Source organism: Gallus gallus, chromosome 10 (genome assembly GCF_016699485.2).
Source record: "Gallus gallus isolate bGalGal1 chromosome 10, bGalGal1.mat.broiler.GRCg7b, whole genome shotgun sequence".
Classification (NCBI taxonomy): domain Eukaryota; kingdom Metazoa; phylum Chordata; class Aves; order Galliformes; family Phasianidae; genus Gallus; species Gallus gallus.
The window spans coordinates 18,454,305-18,470,018 of record NC_052541.1 but is presented as its reverse complement, the minus strand read 5'-3'; the positions used below and the strand labels follow the sequence as shown (position 1 = coordinate 18,470,018).

The window sequence follows — 15,714 nt, the reverse complement described above, 5'->3', positions numbered from 1 at the left end:
AGCGCGGTGCAGGCGGTGCTGAGTGAAGGGTGGGTGTGTTGCAGGCAGTGCTGGAGGAAAGGCGCGAGCTGAGGGCAAAGCACGAGCTGAGGGCAAAGCACGAGCTGAGAGCGAGGCAGGCGCGAGCTGAAGGAAAAGCACGAGCTGAGAGCAAAGCAGGCGCGAGCTGAGAGGAGCGCTGAGGGAAGGGCGCGAGCTGAGGAAAGGCGGGAACGGGCTGAGAGCAGCTCTGAGGGGAAGGCGGGAACGGACTGAGGGAGCGAGGCTGGCTGCAACGGAGGGGAGGCTCTGAGAGACGCGGGAGCGAGCTGAGGGGAAAGAGCTGAAGAGAAGTTGGGAGCGAGCTGAAAGAAGCAGGGCCGAAGCCGAGGGCAAGCTCTGAGGGGCTGGTGCCTGCGCTGAGCCGAAGGAGAGCCCCGGTTTGTGCTGCTCAGTGAGAGAGGGGACGGGTTCCCTTTCAGTGGTGGAAAACGGAGAGATTTAGGAGGGGCGGTGGAGAAAATGCTGGAGAAGTGTCTGGAGTGCCCGTGGAAGGTGAGAAAGAAAGGTCTACTCTTTAAAAATGGAGTGCGTGGGAAGAGGCGGAGAGGTAGTCGTAGCGAAGATAGATTCGGGGTTCTATCGTTTGTTTTTAGGCAATTACAAAGGGCAGAAATGTGCTTGTTTTGTACCGGAGGCACTGGAAGGCTGAACAAGGTCCGTAGAAGCAGCAGCTGTCTTGCCGTGCCTGGCTCCTAGCCCTGCACAAAGGCACGCGCCCATCTCCACAGCCGTTCCCGGCACGGCCCCGCCGCGAGCCGCCCCGGCTCCGCTCCTCACCGCGTCCGCTGTTGTGCCGCCCCCTCCCGGCGCCCGCTGGGCGGTGGGGCAGCGCCGCGGCGGCACCTGTGCTGCTGCTCATGTGTACAGAGGGGAGGTGAAGGCAGTGAAAGATTGATTTTTCTCCAGATCAAACAAAAAAGCAGGGGAAGGTTGTGGCACCCAACGCAGCGTTTTGTGGGCCCCAGTCGGCGTGCCGTGAATAAGACTAATGCTGCTAGTATGACACTGGGCGATCATTTTAACAATAAAAGACATTAATACTTTCTTAGAAACGCCTACATTGTAACCTCACTTGAACATAATACATGGTGCAAGCTCTCCAGTAGTTGTCCTTTTTCCTCGTAAGGACTGGGAAAAAGCCAAGGCAGTGTGTCACTGTATGTTCCTGTTTATTCTACTTGCTTCCATTTCACATATTTTGTAAAATGTGTATCTCCAGTGACTAATATTTCTGAGTAACCAATTGGTGCCAGTAAATGTAAGTACCATCTGTAAGGAACTGGTTTGTAGAAGCCAAGTTCTCAGCATATGAGGAGGAGGAGGTGTTAAAACTTGGTGAGAGACGTCTGAAGTGTGGTCTTGGTTGGTAGTCTAGATGATTTTAGATGTATTATGTAAGCAAGATGTAAGAGGAAAGGAGAAATGGAGACCAAAATGATGGAGCTCTTGTTCAGTAGGAACAAATATAGAATAACCAGTGGTGACAGGATGAGGATGGGAAAGAACATTTGGGAGAAAATATACAGAATTCAGTTTGAAATGCAGCGGCTGCTCCCTGCTGCGGCACAGTGAAGAGAACAGATCAGTGTGCCTACATCGTATCATTCTGTGACTGCAATAAATGGAAGGTTAATTAATAGAAAGTGATTGAGATCCTCGCTCTAATTTGTTCACTGTTCTACAGAGAAAATGTAAGACCTTTGGAGTAAGTTCATGTGCTGCTGATACTGCTGAGGAGCTGCATGCTTATTTCTAATATCCTAGTTAGATGGCCTTTAAAATTCTCAGTTGCCTTTCCCATCTTGGTGAGCAAACTCTTAAACATCAAAGTCTGTCTAAGGTTGACTCACCGAAGGTGTAGGACTGTTTGCACTCCATCTAACAACTGGGTTTGTCCTAGTGAGGTCAGAGACAAACTTTTTGCTCATCTAGTAATTGCCTTTATACATGACAAAAAGCTTGTGCAGCAATATAACAGGAACATCCTTAATTGTTTTAAAATATAAGTTGCTGATGTGATCTAAGTATCTGAATTAGAAGATCTCAGTGAGTGGTAAAGAATGAAGGTGGAATGCAGCACAACTGCATGCCTTTGAGACGTAGATCTCTTCATATAATTTTCCTTCCAGTGTTTGAGAAACATGACACGGCAGAACCGACTGAAAGAAACTGGTATAAATATTTCTTTTCATAGAGTATACCTTACTTCATACAGTGCTCCTTTGGATAACGCCTGTAAGTCCTAGGAAAGCTTTTGTTTTATGAGTGAGAGAAGTCTCTTTAAAGTTCAATTACATGTTTGTTCTCACCTGTGTTGAGAAGTGTGAGCCTCTGAGGAGGTCTCCCTCTGCTTGGAAAAACGCGTCAGGAGATGCAGTGCAGAATTTCAATGCAATACCTTTAGATGGAAGTTGCACAGTTTTCAGCAAAGCAGTATTTCAGATCAGTGGAAAATAGCGGATTTTGGCTCAGGTTTCCCAAGATTGAAGTATGACTCATCTGACAAATAGCTGACAACAATATGACCTCAAAAACTAATTTTGAACACAGAAGTAAAGCGGTACATTATATAGGTTATTACTCATCTGTATGTGGAAATGGAGCATGCAGTAGGCAAGAGCAAGTATTCAAATACAGGTGTGATGTGTTGTTGACAGTGTAATGTAATGCCATTTTGGCTGCTTACCAGTATTTGTCAGTTGGTGTCACACAGATAAACCTTTTGATATACCTTACTTTTGCCCTGACAAAGTAATTGCTGGGTTTTCTTACAAAAGGACTCATTCCTCAGCTGTCTAGAACCTGTCGCAATATGATACTGCTTCCCTCGCTTTTCTGTGTTATGAGCTGGGCTGCCAGGCAAGTTGGGCTACATCAGCCAAGTCTGTATTTACATTTAAGTTGGTGACAGAACAGTGTATAAAAACATATGTAGCAAATCATCCTGTGGTCAGCTACTCTGACTGTACTGTGAGTAGACAGCCTAAAGAAATGGTAAACCAACAAAATTGAGGTCAGAGTATTGGAATCCAGGATTCACACAGTTCTGGAATCAGCAGAACTCTTTCATATTTTCTTAAGGAAAGGATATTTTGATATGTTGTCTTATCCTAGAACTCCATCCCTGGGGTCGAGGATGAAAGGTTTGATTGCCTTACAGCGCATCTTTGAAGTGGATTCTCCTATTCTTAAAGAAATTTTGAAGCAATGGGCAGTTCAGTATCTTCTAATTCATACAAAGCTGAATAAATGACTGTCTTTTCTCCTAGAGATTCCTTCTCCTGGATTACTGGTTCAGGAAAAGCCAAATAATGTAAAAATAGTACCCAAATCTGGAAAGGTCTCAGGTTAACGTGCTGATCGTTGTACTTGTAGATACGGTCCTCACTCGACTGTGTGCCAGGTGCCAGCACTGATTGCCTCGTTAATGGTTAGTCTCCTTTGTACTCAGCTGCAGTGCTGATAAGAGAAGTTGATGATACTTTTTTGAATGAAAGACTATGGAAAATCAAGATTGGTGTCCATGGCTCTTATATATATGAATGTACTTCTGAGGAAAAAATCTTTGCCTTCATTTGTTAGAAAGCATATAAAAACTCCCTCCATTTGTTAGCAGAAGTAATATAATTGCATAAATGTCATAGCTGAGGGCCCAGGAATGTTATTGCATTCAGTCAGAATGGTTCTGCTTGACACTGAATCTCGGCTTAATGGATGTAGCACATATTCTTGTATTATCTTGCTGGTCAGCAATGTACAGCATTGGAAATGTCTTTCTGCTTAAAGGAGCTGTACTGAGTTTGATTATATTTGTTGTTGAAAAAAGAAGTGACTTTGCCTGTAGTCTGAATTTACTGATTTTCTTTTTGAGATATTTGTAAAACCAGAAAGCTTTCCCCCGTCAAGTTTCTCTTCTTCGAATGGTGTTATGCTGTCACCTGATGACCTCTTTTGCTTTTTCTTTGATAAGTTAAGAAAGTCAAACTCTTTGTTTTTCATGTTTTACAGCTCTTTAATCTTTTATTATTTTATTTTCTGTTGAGATTTATTGCTGTTGCTCAAAATCCCCATTGTATTCTGTATACCAGAATTGGATGTGGCACCATGGCCAAATCAAATGCTATGCAACAATCTTTCTACTTGTTCTCCTGTACCTCTTAGAATTAGACTAATTCACTTGGCATTCCCACTGTCCTGTGGGACCTGGTTAAGTTACTCGTCTATCCTTACCTTAAGTTATTGTTTTAAGAGTCAGTATTTCCCAGTCAGGGCTCTTGCTATGTAAGCATGCTTTGCATTTTTTTTTGTTGTTGTTGCTGGAAGCTTAAAATGTAACTTTGTCTATATCTAAATACATTGTTTGTTGGGACTCAGTCATGAAATGGGGTAGGCCAGTGGTCTGCCCTCTGCCTGCGGTGCCATGTGAGTAACAAAACTACGCAAAAGACATCTCCACCATCACTCTAGTAGGAAATCTGAAAATAGTATTTAATTATAAAATCTATTAGTTAAACTTTCTTGCTCAATTTAATATATCCCATGCTGCTTTGCAACTTTCAAAAAAGCAGTGCTAACAAATTGCTGGTTTTCAAAATGTGTGAAATTCCTGGCAGAATTCTTATTATAGTGGCAATATTGCTTTTACCCAAAAATCCCATAGTCTCATTGAAGAAAGAGATCAAGACAGTTAAACAAGGTCTATTTTCTGTAATCCTGTGCCAACCAGCATTAATTATATAACCCTCCTTTAATTATTTTTGTTGAATCTCATAAATTGGACTTTATTTTATGTTGCCTGGGATTTCTCTTTGACTGACAAGCCTATGATTACCTGGATTATTTCATTTATCTTCTACAATTATTTTACATGTCATTACAAAGAGCATAAGAACATGCTAATTTTCTTCTTCTCTCTTTCTCCTCTCTCTTTTTCCTTCTCCTCTCTTGTGATTTGCTCTTCTCGTGCATCAATTGCTAAGATTCAGGTTTTCTCCATGGATTTCTGTTTATGATCCACCTTACGTTTAAGTTTTCAATACCGGTTATCACCACTGGGAGACACTATTAAACTGATTTGCAGTTGAAATGAAACTCGCTTCCATTACCATGTCTAATGGGCTAAAATCAACCTTTCTGCTACTGTGTACAAACTGATTTGAGTTGCTTGTAACATAACTAGACACATTTCTTCTCCAAAATAAACTGGAAACTGATGCTTTTCTGAAATAAATAAAAAAAACAACAAGCAGCAAAAAACCCACGAGCAGCCAACTTGTCCTGCGAATCTCTTCAGTTGTGGCAGGAGTATGGAACTATGTGGTGTTTACAGCTACTGGAAGCATAAAAATGATTTGTCAGAGTTCCTCATTTTTGCTATGGTACACGTTTGATTTTCCTCCCACCTCCCTTTTATTCTTTGGATGCAGTTCAAAAATTTATTACATCACTGCATTGCAATGTTGTTTCATTTCACTTTCTGTACCTTTAGTTTGTTTGTTCCACATATTCACTGATGCAAGATTTCAAATATTAAAGGCAAACAGCCTTTGTACTAGCACTTTGAATGCTAAATTGTAGCTGATTAAGTAGCTTTCATTTATTTGTAGATTATGATCAACATTTAGTGGATTCTAATCTTTCTGTTTTCATAAAATATATTTATATTTGTTGTGTTACAAGTTACTGAGATAAGTTAGATCAAAGGAGGAGTTCGCCAGATCAATCTTGGCATCAAAATGCATTTGAGTTGGTTGGAAGCTTTACGCTGAAATGATGTGTGGTGTCTGTGTTGTCTCAGCCTCTTCAGTACGATGTGTGGGTCAAAGGATGGTCTCAGGTAGGGATGGAAAGACCTAGCAGGTCACCTTTGTCCACCCACTGTCAAACTGGAATTTTTCACTCCAGTACCTAGCTCAAGCTTGGGGTCAGTGCTGCAGAATATAATGCTCCGAGGTTTATTTACTATGCCATAGTAAACAGAAAACAGAGTTGTAAGGGTGACTATTTTTTTGCCCTGGCTTTCAAAATCAAGGAAATTTCTGGGTGATTAATTTCTTCATAGATTCCTATTGTGAGAGATTAAACAGGCTTTCATTTGACATGTGGGGAAGTCTGCTGTTAAAATTTGCTGTACAAATGAGATATAAAATCTTTTCCTTGAGATCTCAGAGGCATGTGTTGAAACTAAAGGAAAATACATTGTACTGCATTTTTGGTGTTCAGCTGTGCATGTAAGGTGCTTTATATTTTACTCACCAAAAGCATAAGGATTTTTGTTTGTTTTGTTTTTAATAGCTGTAACTACTCAGTGTTTTGGTAAGTCACAGTGCCTATCTGGCCTGGGCAGATAACAATCCAAACTTTCAAAAAATATATTATTCATTTCAAAGAAAGGAAAAAAAAAATAGAATTCCAAAATGCACAGTTTTGTCATAATTATTGTCAAGATCTAATTCTTAGACAGAAAAGAATTCAAGTATACCTTGTGGTGTATAGTAATACTTTAAATTATGCTGCCTAGTTCTGTATGTAATATTATTCTGTTTCCTAATTGTAAGAGTATGAAAACTAACCAACAAATATCTTGAATTTCGTGTAGAATTCATAAAATGACATGCGTCTTGCTTACCATTTGAGGTTTTCATTTGGCAAATGTTCAAGCTTAAAATGTGTTTTTCATGATTATTACCTTATTAAAGCTCATTTGCTATTCATGGAAAGTGAGCACAAAAGGGATGTGAATAGTCAAAAGAAATCCATTTAAAAATTCAAATGAATATCCAAGGGAAATGGACTGCAGTATTTGCCCAGCTCTGCTGGGTATACACTGCTTGTGAATGTCTTATTAGCAGATGCCTTTGTCATTGTCCTTAAGGCTTTCATCACAAATGTTAGATAGTTCTGTTATGACTTCATATTGCAGTTATGCAAAATTCATTCTTGAAATTGCTAAAATGGTTCTGTTAGAGTGATGCTATGTGAGAATGTTTGCTGTGTGGCTTTTCCTTTATCAAATCCATTAAAAAGACAAATTGGTTGTGATACTGACTACCGAGTTTCGATGTGGTGTGAAGGAGTTGAAGAAACTCAGATCATCATCCTTTGCTAAAAGCTGAGAGGTTTCTTCCTGTGTCCTTCCTCATATCCTCAAACACTGCAGTTATCCTTCTTATAACTACTGTTGTAGAAATACATAACACTTCGCTAGTGATGCAAAGGGTCTGGATCAACTGTGAGAGCATGATTATTTTCTACTTACACTGAGCTCCTGCCTGCTAAGTGGCACCTTCTTCTTTGCAATCTTTTATAGGAGTAGGGTATGTGTTTAAGCTGTGTCATCATTCCATTATTTCCTGTTGGATTGTTGTGTGAGCAACTGCGTAGGTTCTAGAGGTAGATAACTGAAAAATAATTTACAGCATCATTCAGCTCAAGGTTTTTGAGATGCATTTACTCATGTAACTTAAGGTCAAAGGCTAGCGCTTTTCAGAAAAGTCTTGCTGCTTAGCCAAATTTATAACTGCTTGAACTGAGGCAAAGAAGGTCAAATGGTTTTCCAGGGGACATATGCCAACTGAGTAGCTCAGCTAGGATTTGAGCCAAAGATTCATTCTCTTGCTTCATCACCTTTGGCTGTAAATTGTGGACTTTGTTCTGGGTTATTAAGATCTTAGGCCGGTAGCATTATGTCCCATAATATTTTTTTCCTCTTTTTCTAGTCCTGATTCCATGTGTATGTAATGTGTGCTGCTGAGGAGGTGCAGAGCATGGCTGGGAAGAGATGTCCCCACCTGTTGGACTCGCAAGTGCAGCTACAGGTAAGAGAAAATTTCTCTGATGAAGTAAATAGAAGGCAAAGGAGCAAATCCAATTCTGTGACAGAATGGTTCCAGTTCTGTGTTTAGAATCGGGTGACATGAATACTCTTACAGGTACAACAACTTATACCTTTAGAAGCATGTAAGAAGATGGATGGACAGTGCTGGATTAGTTTGATCTATTATTTTTTGCTTTAAATTGAGTTCAGCATGCTATTTTCTAGCTTATCTCCCTATCTCTTTTTTTTTTCCTGTCCTGTCTCTTCAGTTCCTTTTTGGAATTTAATATCTCCCCTTGGTGATTTCTGTTCCTTATCTTCTCTTGATCTATTTCTGCTTCTCTGTTAGATTCTGTCCCCTTGAAACTCCAACCAATGTCTCCCCATATGTCAAATTCATAAACAAACAAACAAAAAAACCAACCAACTACAATATGCAAGGCTGTGAAAGAAACTGGAGAATGTTTATGTGATTGCATCAGGCTGACCATTAAAATGGCTATATTTCTACAGCACTTTTGATGCTGGGCTTGACAGTTTCATTTCTGAAACTATTTATACTCACAAAAGTCTGTAACAGCATTTTCATTATTTTCTTTTATGATTTTTTCCCTATATTTTATCAAGCTAGATTCTTCTGTTCAGGCTTGATTTCAGACAATAGGAGTACAAAGTGGAAAAATCCTTTCTGAAAGCGACTGTAGCTTTTTATCTATTAAAGCATCTTTCTATGTCCCATCACATTTTTATCTCAGTCTACTTTTCAGCTTCTGTGTTTATTTGATCCAATGTGAAGACATGCAGGGGAGACTAAGATGAAAGCTTCAACTGAGGAATATGTATGCTCATAGCTGAGGAATCTTACTGAAACTGCCTTTCTCATTATTCACCAAAGTTCTCTTGCTGCTCCAGACCCTGCTTCCAGAGCATGCCATCTAAAGGCAAAGGCTAACTGTAACTATTGTTGCATGCTGAAAACATGGAGTAGTTATTTTGCTAAACAATTATCAGTGAACATCACAATAGGCAGGGATAGAGAATTATAAATTTTATTTTCTTGCTTTTCAAAATATGATGCTGTCCGAACATCTCAGTATGCGATGTTCCATTTTTCTTTCTGTTTCTGAATTTCAACTTAATTGAAAGGAAAAAAAGGCACAATTTGGGGTTTTGAAAATGAAGCTACAACTAACATTAAATATTCTTAAACGATAACATTGTATTGAATTCTGCATAGAGACTGCAAAACCTTGTGCACTGGAAGTTTGGAAGGACAAGCTACTGTCTGCTGAGGGTGGTTCAGATGTAACTTGCTCCTTGCTGCAGTAATTTAATGAGTGATTGACAGGCTTACTAGACTAGCAGATCACTGTCATCTATCGGGATTTTCCTACAGACCACTAGATCTCCTTAGGATCAGTGACTATTGAAAACATAATAAGGAAAGGACAATTTTTGCTATGATTTCATTGAGTACAGCAGAGTGATGATGTCTTTGTTTCTCTTTAGCCTTCTTATGCTTCTGTGATTCTGTACTGTTGACATAATTCCAGGGCAATAGTAGAGTAAGTCTGTGATGATATATGTTAGTAACAACTGTCTGAACTACGGCCCTTACTGCAGTCACATTTGCTTGTCTCAGAGAGTCTGCTTGCCCAGGAAGGTCAGCAGGTTGTTTGCTTCCTGTTGAGCTAATTGGCAAGGTAACAACCACTGCCTGCCAAGCAAATACATTTGTTTAATCTCTGCTGGTTGTGGATAAAAACCACCAATAGACAAAAGAAGCTCTTTTTTAATGAGCTAATTTTGAGCTGGATTAAGATAAGTTCTTCCTTAAATCCCAAAGTATCAGTGTTAGCTACTCTAGATACGTGCCAGTAAGATAGACATGTGCTTTAGATACATACCCTCTGATCCCTTTCCTTACCTGACCATGCAGCAGTAGACGAGTACTATTGATTCAACTATAGCATGAAAAGTTTACCAGAACCAGGGGGGTTTTACATCCAAAGTTATATACTTATAGGCTGATGCCAATAGTAACAGCAAGATTAAATACAGGACAGATGAGGACCTTCCTGAATTAAGATGTGCAGCGGGATTGTTAGTTGACAGTAACCTTCTGCTTCCGTTTAAAGGACATGGGCAAGGATCAAGAGAGATCAAGTCCTAAAGACTGAGACAAGATTTAAGATGTTCTGGCTTTGAAACAAAGGCTCTGGTGCAATTACATTATTTCTATTATTCTCATTTTAATCGATGTATGTTATTCATCATAATGATCAGAACATGCTTTGCATCACTGTACTATTGATGATCATGATAAACTTAGTAATCTCTTTCAGTCTGTAAAGTTATGCACTTCTTTCAGATCCTTCCTTTATCTTTTTAAGTGCTTTTTAAATTTTGAGGGACAGAATTTACTTGTTTTGGACAGTCAGTGACTATTGGGAGGATGTTTAGTTTTTTTTATTTTTTTAAATATAGGAGTTATTTTAGTACTACTTCATTTTCATTTCTTTCAGAGATTTCTGTATTCTCCATTTGCATATAATGTGACAGTTGTGGCTATCTGTTTGGCATTCTTAGGATTTGCAGTTTTTAATTAGAATGGATTTATTTTGATTAGAGTCGATGGGTTTGAAATGCCACGTGGTTATTAATTTCCTTGTTTTAATTTTGTTACTTTGTCGTATCTTACCAAAAATATCTTAGAAATATATTTTTTTCCCTTGAAAAGTGGCAAAATATAGAAATAAATACATTGGGGCATGCTGTTGTTTTGTGAATAAACTTCTAGCAGATTCTGACTTTTAAATTCTCCCAGTGCATTTTGAGCTGGATGAAAAAGAAAAGTAATTTTTGCCGCCAAGTTTTGTAGTTTTTTTTTTTTTTAACTGAGATAGAACTGGTGTGAGTTTCTGGTAGGATTTGCTTTTTTTCTTTTGGCAATTCTGATATCAGTGAATGTATTTCCCTGAAATTCCGAATTAGGAAAATTACAATGGACATTTTCAGATCTGCAGCATATGCTACGCAGACCTAGGGTCTATACAGAGATTAATGTTAATCAGCACGTAGAATGCTATTTCCATATTTGAGGATAGGAAAACAAAATATAATCTCTGGTCCAGTCTGATAGTCATTACAATTGGTCTAAAGGTGGTCTTTTTCACTGTAATGTGGTAAGGTGCTATGCAGAATGGACTAGCTCTGTGGGCTTCTCATCTCTGCAGTAATGCATAAAAATACTAACAAAAAATGCCAGAGCAGATTAAAAAAATCAGGTACCTCCTTTACAAAAAGCCCACACTGAGCCTCTTAAGATGAAGATAGTAGAGCACTGAGATGTACAATTGCAGTTGGCAGGGTTTTGGACTGGGAATCGGGACTCCCAGGATTCTTATTGGTCATTGCAGTTGTAGGCAGTTATGTTTCTTCAATTTTGCCTTCATTGTTGCTTGCGTTATTTTTTTTAAGATTTTTTTTAGCTTGCGTATTACTTTTAATATACAAGAATCATATGAAGCTCTTGTCTTGATTACAAATTCTGAGTGTTACCTTTCTGCAAGTAAATGATAATGATTAAAAATAAATATACACATAGAAAAGGAGGGGTGCAGTTAAGAGACTGCTTATATCCAATGTTCACATTCAACTATTTCCTAAAACTTCAGAGTACAAAAATCTATACAGAAATCTATCATGAAGATAAATTCACAACCTCTTTCAACTTGTTTCTTCATTCTGTAATAAAACCTTTTTCTCACTGAATACGAGACCAGTGAACTTAAAATTTCTTTTGAAAGAAATATAACAGAGTAATGTGCCTCCCTCTGCATGGTCAAAAGATGCCAGTTGGCATAAAAGTGCACTTCATACAGTTTTAAGTTCTGTCTATAATACTGTGGCTATTTGGAGACAGCCATTTGAAGAAAACTGCCTAAGTTCTAAAAATAAATTTCCCCCAGCATAATTTGAAGTACATATAAATAAGGTATAAATTAATATAACATATTTATTTCAGAATGTCAATCACATGAATTTATATCTATTTCAGTCCTTAGTTTACCTTTATTACTTTTTTACTTTTGCTAGAACTTGGAACTCTTTTCAGCCTTCTTCAGAGGGGAATTTTGTAAGCAAGAGCAGTCTCTTGGGATTTCTGTGTGAAGCAGCAGAATTTTGGGGAACTCACTGTGTTAATGTGGGCAAACAAATGGAATCAGTGTTCTTCTTCAGTTGCTCCTTTTTTCATTTTTTTTCTTCGTGTTTGCTTGTGGCTGTTCCAGCCTTTGTGGAAAGGCTGGTGCTTAATATCGCTCTCTCTTCACTGAGAACCTCTTGCACTATTAATGCTTTACATCAGTGCCAGAAGGCTTCCATTTTGGTCCAGCCTCAGTTTAAGGAAATGCAGTTGCATAGTCCTTTAAATAACGGCTCTTTGAATTATCAAACAAACTAAAGGAATTGGCAATAGTCTTTTCAGGTTCTAACCCAGTTATAAATACTGCTAATAATGTTCACTAAATATTTGGTGACTGCTTGGTAGTGTACAGATGAGGTTCTTCCCATACCCTTGATTCTACATCATCCAGTAGTAAGGAGTAATGTCCTGCAGACATGCAGGATCCTGCCAGATGAGCTGTTCCTTAACTCTCAAAAACCAAAGGTGAAGATGTGGTCAGAAGCAACAGGATTTTTACTGGAGTTGTGGTATGTGCTTTCTTGACAGAAAAAAATCCAGTCTGCATAGGAGTTTTCATTAGAAAGACAATAGTTGCTGCTGATCTATATGGCATTGCTGTTAATTATTCATTATGTACGCTGCCTTTTGTAATTTTTTCATTGAGAGATCTCTGCTTCTCAGTTCATTTGCATGACTTTCTTTAGTATAAATAAGTTAGGTATTCTATAGAGATTGTCAGTGTGTTTGGATATCCTTCTCCAGTAAGTAATACCATACTTCAAATGAAGGCAGAATGTTGTTCTTGTTGCCAGTCTGTACTTGGAGATACTGACGTGTTTCCCTACATATCATAGCACTACAGCCTGAAACTTTTCCTGTGCTCCAGGTACTGCACCACTTATGCTGGGAACGCTGGGGACCGTTGCACACCATAGCTATTTCAGCTGTTTAAGCTGTTCTGCTTCATCAAAATAGTTGATCTTTTCATACAAAAAAAGATGTTTGTCACAGCAATCCTGCAGCAGGGAATTCCACTTGGAAATTTTGTGAAAGACTTGTCTTTTACCCACTTTCTTTTGTAAGAAAAGGAATAATAACTGTGACTTACATTTGTGATTTTTTGCTAGTAGATCAAACTTCTCCCTGAAGTAATCATCTCCAGTTCAGTTGAATGAATGCTATTTCTTTGATTTGCATAATTGCATGGTTATTTTCTTCAGCTTTAACAAATATTTTAAAATTATTTCTTAGATCTACATTGTGCTAAACAAGAAATAATTTCCTACCCTGTTCCAGTGAGGACATCTTAAGAGAAATAGCAGTGGTTAAAAATGATGGTCATACATACCAGGGAGAGATTAAGAGCGGAGTCTGACCTCATACAGGATAAAACTTGCACCAAATCCCCAATCACTGGCCAGTTCTTAACTCATTTTCAGCACCATTTTAATTTACATGGGAAACAGATTCAAAAGTTGTCTTTGTTTGTGGAAAAAAACAATTGATGTGATTGAATCAGGCCCCATATGCTAAATATCTACTTGAATTAAATGCATAATTGCTGGAACTAACCTGCATACTTTTGCAAGTGTTAACCAGGATTAATGCTTTCTGGATTTTTTTTCATGTTTTTAAGAGTATTGGGACAATTTAAATGCACCTTCATCTTTAAGGGAATGGGCCCGTGGTATTACAAACGTCTCTGGAAGGACTGAAGCTGTGAGGGATATCTAGGTTTTTTTTTTTTTACTCTTTAGACTGAAGTATTTATTGTATTTCTCCAAATTTGGTAACTTACTCAACCATTCTGTCACTGCATTAAGTGAAATGTGAGCCGTAGGAATGCAGAATTACCTTTCTAAATGAGAATAAATTCTTGCAATTATTATTTGGGTAGATCAAGGAGGTCAAACAAGACATGTGCAGAATTGGTTTCAGTTAAGTCTGTATTTTCTATACTGCCTACAACTAATATGTTTGTATCTGATTTGGGCACTTTGTATTGGTAGAAGGGAGCCATGCATAAATAAGGCCAACAGTATTATTCAGTATTATTAATGATGTTGTCTACCTTTAGATTCTCAAAAACTAGCAAACTAATAAATTCTACATATTGGAAAAAAATCACAGATAAATCAAACAAATATATAAATTCTTTAAGGTATTTAATATGTGTTAAGAGGACAGAATGATGAATTCAATATTGAAAACCAATATCAAGTTTACAATTATGTACCATTTATCATCACTGATTGCACAGACAGCATATTATTGCAGGGAACAGGATGATTCATAAACTAAAACCCTGAATGGCTTTATAAAAAACAGTTTAAGATTCACATTACATCTGAAAAGCTTTGTTTTTCTTTTTCGAGCATTATTTTCAGTAGTAAATTGTACTTTCAGACACAATTTATGCATATTTAATTTCTTGAGCTTTAATATTAAATGTGCAATCATTTTAGAGTGCTGAAAACTGGCTTTTACAAACCATCACCTGATTCCTTGTAGTGTTATTTTCTGAGGCCCAATTTCCCTCTTTGGATAAAAAGAACTTATGGAAAAGGTGAGAGTGGGTAGGAACTCATTTTGAATTGGGCATGCAGAGCAAGCAAGTAAAAGCAGTAAAAAGTGTTCTTGAAAAGTGATTTGACTTTGAGGAGAAATCACGTACAAGTGGCGGTTTCTTACTCAGCACATTTCCTAGGGTAAAATTCTGCTTCCCCAAAAAAGTCAATGGCCAAACTCCCAGTGAGTTCACGGTTTTCAAACTTCCATTTTCTGTCTGTACTGAAGGATGTACCTGCTTCCCTTTGTGAAAGAGCTGCACTTTAAAGTCCTGTCACCCCAACTGAGCTCTGGGAGAGAAAAATGAATTCTTTTCTGGTTCACACTTTATCAGCAGAATTATTAAGCAGTTTTCTGTTGCAGAGTCACTCCTGTAGTGCACTCTTGGTGTTTTTTTTTTCTGTTAGGTAATTTTTTTTTCCATTTTTTTTCTTAGTTTCATGGGAGTAACCAAAGATATCATTTCACCAAACTGAGGTTGTGCACCAATAATGGGTGTCATGGTTTTGTCCTTCAGAATTTCAAAAAGCCTTTCTGATTTGTGAAAGAATCTTGCTAAGCTTGAAGATTCAGCTTGTCTATACAGTTATAATTCTAAGCTAGAATCACTGAGTTAATAAGAAGAAAAAGGCAAAAATATCTTATTTGTAAGCTGTGCATTTTTAAAACAAAATGACTGAACTAGAATCCCTGTGATGCAATCTGATGGTGTTTATTTTTACTGCCTGTGTGTTTAGAGAACAGTTGCAAACTATTACAAAACCCATTTATTATTAGTCAACCTCAGGTGTAAAACACATTCATTGCCAAGTGCATTGACATTTCTAAGGTCTACTACCCTTCAAATAGATAACTATATTTCAGAGAATACTGGGACTATACTTTTGTTTCCAAATGAAACAATTGAGCTATATGGGAATTTACATGAAAAGGAGCAGCAGGAACGAATACTTTGTGTTGAACATCTGTAAACATTCATGCAACAATGTGTAGTCTTGGACTTTGATGTTCAGGGCGGTCATTATTTGACAGGAGGCTTCTCTGGGAAGTTTTAAAGAGAGCTCTAAAAGACAAAAAGAAAAGGTATTAAAAAGCTTAG

The 15,714-nt window shown here is 38.0% G+C and overlaps 1 protein-coding gene across 10 annotated transcripts in view; it reads left to right on the top strand.

The window, feature by feature from the left end:
• Window positions 1–20: 20 nt before the first annotated feature.
• The window catches only part of MEGF11 (multiple EGF like domains 11), a 276,513-nt gene continuing 260,819 nt past the window's right edge, over window positions 21–15,714 (top strand). For all 10 annotated transcript variants that reach the window (XM_040706671.2, XM_040706670.2, XM_040706666.2 and 7 more), the window contains exons 1-2: window positions 21–534; window positions 7,761–7,859. The gene's annotated coding sequence lies outside the window, so the exon portion shown is untranslated. The remainder of the gene's footprint in view (window positions 535–7,760; window positions 7,860–15,714) is intronic.